The following is a 5,537-nucleotide window of genomic DNA, read 5'->3' on the forward strand; positions in this document are numbered from 1 at the left end:
ATCCCTTACCTATAGAGGATCAAAGATAAGAATCATATCTGACTTCTCAAAACACATGGAAGTAAGAAGATAATAGAATAAAATATTTAAATATTTGAAGTGTTAAGAGAAAAAATGCACCAACCTTGAATTCTATACCTGTCAAACTATCCTTTATAAGAGACAGAGATATAAAGACATTCTCAGACAAACAACAAAAGTGAGGAAATGTGTTGACAGTCAATTTGCATTGTAATAAGCTCTTTAGGGAATGAGTGAAAGTATTTTTTTTCCTATTCTTTTAAAATCTAATTTATTGTCAAATTGGTTTCCATACAATACTCAGTGCTCATCCCAACAACGTTGCTGCAGATTGCCAAGTAGTATACCATTGTATATATAAACCACATATTTACTCATTCATCAGGATCAGATAACTGGAAAACTATGTTTTATATAATGGGCTTTCAAATGAAGGACACATTTTCTCTGATAGGCCTCATACGTTTGCTTCACTGAAAATTATTCCTGGGCAACCCTTAACTATGTGTCTGCCAGCAAGTGTCCTCTCTTCCTTCTCACATAGATATGTGACTCTCATCCAGAAATGAGGTCTTTTTTTTCAACTGAGTATACATACACAGTACAGCACCATTGATTTTTCAATAATTTTGATATATTTTGAATACCAAATAAAGACCTCACATTATTTAACCTGTCTTTCATGATCCCAAGGGCACTTGAGAACCTGGCAGTGTCTCAGAGTCACTGATTGTCCCTAGACAGTATTAACTGACATACAAGTTTTGTTAAGTCTGTGCTGCTCTAAGTATTCACTCTGAAAAGGGTTTATTGAATACAGTTTTGACACATTTATTCTTATGTCATTCTGTAGGTTCAAAATGAACAACACAGGGAGCTTCACTTTGCTCATCTATAGTTGCTACATTTTCAGTAATGAAAATGCATTATTTGGGTAAAGGAGTTATAAAAACACTAATAAAAATTAAAGGTAAAAGACAGGGCATTTGGATCTCAAGAAAACAAGAGTTTACCATAGTTAAAAGTAAGGTTGACTGCACATAGAATTTGTGAATAATTGAAAATGCTTTTCCCATAAACTAAAATTTTTCTAAGTTCTGTATATTATTAAGCCCCCATTTTTCTGATTTTCATTACTAGAGTCACAAGAAGGAGAATTTAAACTATTTTTTTTAAATAGCAATTTCAGGTAAGTTACTCTGCACATAGTCCTCATATATTTTTTTTTCTAGATTCAAACATAAAGGGAATCCCAGCTCAAACAAGAACACTTTTTGATACACACCCACCAAGTCATGCATCCTCCTTTTCATTCTGGGAGGCTGCATCTCACATGAAACTTAAAATGTTAAACACTATTCTGAACCTAGGAATTCAATGAGGCGGGTGGATTTGTTTGGGAATAACAGAAAATTCCACAATTAAATTCTAACCACACCAAAAAAAGTTGAAAGCTACTGAACTAGTTCATTTTAGTGACTGATTTTCTGAAGATAACGTATAACATTTTCTATGGGACATTGTATGGCTTGAGATTAGTACATTGCCAATCACATCTAACAGCTAATAGAGAAATTTAGGCAAATAAATATCATGATGATGTTTCTACTTGGCAAGGACATAGTACCCAGACATTTGATCAAACATTATTCTGGATGTTTCTGTGAGAATGTTTTTCAATGATATGTACATTAAAATAGGTAGATTTTGGGCAAAGCAATTAGTCCTCCATAAGGTTGGTTGGCCACATCTAATCAAGTGAAGACATGCATAGAACAAGGAACCATTTCCTCTTAGTGAGAGGGAATTCTTCCAGGAGACTGCCTTTGACTTCACTACAACATCAGTACCTCATGAAGGCCACCAAATGGCCTCTGCCATCAGATTTTGCCAAGGCTCCCCACTCTTGTAAGTCAATTCCTTAAAATGTTCGTCTATCCACATATCAACATCCTATTGGTTCTGTTCCTCTGGAGAACCCTGAATAACATAGGTGTTAAGTTTCAAGTATCTTTTCTCACTTAGAATAACTTGTGCTTTCACCAAAAAGAATCCCCTGCAATATTTGGCTACTGATAGTTCAGTAAAAACTGTAATAAAAATACAGCCATTGACAATAGCATCAAAAAGTATGAACTATATACAGATAATATATGTAGCACATGTAGGTACACAGATGTTCAAGGCCTGTACTCTTAACACTGCAAAACATTGCTGTGAGAAATTCTCACACATATATATGCCATATCTTTATTCATCCATCAGTCGATGGACATTTGGGCTCTTCCCATAATTTGGCTATTGTTAATAGCGCTGCTATAAACATTGGGTTGCATGTGTCCCTTTGAAACAGCATACCTGTATCCCTTGGATAAATAAATACCTAGTAGTGCAATTGCTGGGTCACAGGGTAGTTGTTTTTTTTTTAATTTTTTGAGAAACCTCCATACTGTTTTCCAGAGTGGCTGCATCTAATCACATTCCCACCACCAGTGTAAAATGGTTCCTCTTTTTCTGCATCCTCGACAAATCTGTTGCTTCCTGAGTTGTTAATCTCAGCTATTCTGATAGGTGTGAGGTAGTATCTCATTGTAGTTTTGATTTGTATTTCCGTGATGATGAGTGATATTGAGAAGTTTTTCATGTGTCTGTTAGCCATCTGGATTTCTTCTTTGGAAAAGTGTCTATTCATGTATTCTGCCCATTTCTTAACTGGCTTGTTTGTTTTTTGGGAGTTGAGTTTGGGAGTTTTGGGGAGTTGAGTTTGGTTAAGTTATTTATAGATTTTGAATACTAACTCTTTATCTGATATGTCACTTGCAACTATCTTCTCCCATTCCATCAGTTGCACTTTAGTTCCGTTGATTGTTTCCATCGCTGTGTGGAAGCTTTTTTATATTTATGAGGTCCCGATAGTTCATTTTTGCTTTTATTTCCCTTGCCTTCAGAGACATTTCTAGGAAAAAGTTGCTGTGGCTGAGGTCAAAGAAGTTGCTGCCTGTTTTCTCCTGTAGGATTTTGATGTTTTCCTGTATTATATTTAGGTCTTTCATCCATTTTGAATTTATTTTTGTGTATGGTGTAAGAAAGTTGTCCAGTTTCATTCTTCTGAATATTGCTGTCCAGTTCTCCCAGCACCATTGGCTAAAGAGACTGTATTTTTCCATCGGATGCTCTTTCTTGCTTTGTCAAAGATTAATTGGCCATACGTTTTTGGGTCCAATTCTGAGTTCTCTATTTTATTCCATTGGTCTATGTGTCTGTTTTTGTGCCAATATCATACTGTCTTGATGATTACAGCTTTGTAGTCCAGGTTAAAGTCTGAGATTGTGATGCCCCAGCTTTGGTTTTCTTTTTCAACACTGTGGCTATTTAGGGTCTTTTGTGGTTCCATACAAATTTTAGAATTGTTTGTTCTAGCTTTGTGAGTAATGCTGGTGTTATTTTGAGAGGGATTGCATTGAATGTGTAGATTGGATACTATAGACATTTTAACAATTTTTGTCCTTCCAATCCATGAGCACGGAATGTTTTGCCCCTTTCTTTGTGTCTTATTCAGTTTCTTTCCTAGGCTTTCTATAGTTTTCAGCATACAGATCTTTTACCTCTTTGGTTAGGTTTATTCCTAGGTATCTTCTGGTTTCTGGTGCAATTGTAAATGGGATCAATTTCTTTATTTCTCTTTATGTTTCTTCATTATTGGTGTATAAAATTGCAACTGATTTCTGTACATTGATTTTATATCCTGTGATTTTGCTGAATTCATGTATTGGTTCTAACTGCTTTAGTGGAGTCTTGATTTTTTCCACATAGAGTATCATGTTGTCTGTGAAGAGTGAAAGTTTTATGTTTTCCTTTATGTTTTCCTTTCCTTATGCTTTCTTTTCTTTTTGTTGTCTGATTGCTGATGCTAAGACTTCCAACACTATGTTGAACAACAGTGGTGAGAGTGGACATCCTTGTCATGTTCCTGACCTTAAGGACAAAACTCTCAGTTTTTCCCCATTGAGGATATTAGCTGTGTGTCTTTCATACATGGTCTTTATGATGTGTTGGTATGTTCCTTCTAACCCTACTTTTTTGGAGGGTTTTTATCAAGAAAAGATGCTGTATTTTTTCAAATGCTTTTTCTGCATCTATTGAGGGAATCATGTGGTTCTTTTCCTTTTTTTAATTAATGTGATGTATCAAATTTGTTGATTTGCAGGTATTGAATCAGTCCTGTAGCCCAGGAATAAATCCCACTTGATTGTGGTGAATAATTCTTTAATGTACAGTTGGATTTGATTTGCTAGTATTTTGTTGAGAATTTTTGCATCCATGTTCATCAGGAAAATTGGTCTGTAATTCTCCTTTTTAGTGGGGATTTTGTCTGGTTTTGCAATCAAGGTAATGCTGGCCTCCAAGAATGAGATTGGAAGTCTTCATTAAATTTTGTTTTTTGGAACAGCTTCAAAAAATGCGTATTAACTCTTCCTAAGCGTTTGGTAGAATTCCCCTGGGAAGTCATCCAGCCCTGGACTCTTGTTTGTTTGGGAGCTTTTTATGATTCAAATTCTTTACTGGTTATTGGTCTGTTATAATTTTCTATTTCTTCCTGTTTCAGTTTTGGTATTTTATGTTTCTAGGAATTTATCTTTTTCTTCCATATTGCCCAATTTATTGGCATATAATTACTCAAAATATTCTTTTATTATTGTTTGTATTTCTGCAGTGTTGGTTGTGATCTCTCCTCTGTCATTCGTGTTTTTATTTATTTGGGTCCTTTTTCATTTTGATAACTCTTGCTAGGAGTTTATCAATTTTGTTAATTCTTTAAAACACCCAGCTCCCAGTTTCGTTGATCTGTTATGCTGTTGTTGTTTTTTTTATATATATATCATTGATTTCTTCTCTAATCTTTATTATTTCTCTTCTTCTGCTGGTTTTTGGCTGTATTTCCTGTTCTTTTTCCACGTCCTTTAGGTGTAAGGTTAGGTTGTGTATTGGAGACATTCCTTCTTTTTTTAGGAAGGTATTGATAGCTATATACTTCACTCTTATGACCGACTTCACTGCATTGCAAAATTTTTGGACTGTCATGTTTTCATTGTCCTTGGTTCCTAAGTAATCTTTAATTTCCTCTTTAATTCTTAGTTAACTCATTCATTCTTTAGTAGGATGTTCTTTAATCTCCATGTATTTGTAGTCTTTCCAATTTTTTTTCTCATGGTTGTCATCAAGTTTCATAGCATTGCTGTCTGACATATGCATTGTATGATCTCATTCTTTTTGCACCTATTGAGTGCTGATATAATCAATACTTTATCTATTCTGGAGAATGTTCTGTGTATACTGGAGAAGAATCTGTATTCTGCTGCTTTAGGATGAAATGTTCTGAATATATCTGTTAAGTCCATCTAGACCGGTGTGTCACTCAAAGCCATTGTTTCCTTATTGATTTTCTGCTTAGATGATCTGTCTGTTGCTCTAAGTGTGGTGTTAAAGTCCTCTACTTTTATTGTATTATTATAAAT

The sequence above is a fragment of the Panthera onca genome, chromosome X (genome assembly GCF_046562875.1).
Source record: "Panthera onca isolate mPanOnc1 chromosome X, mPanOnc1 haplotype 2, whole genome shotgun sequence".
Classification (NCBI taxonomy): domain Eukaryota; kingdom Metazoa; phylum Chordata; class Mammalia; order Carnivora; family Felidae; genus Panthera; species Panthera onca.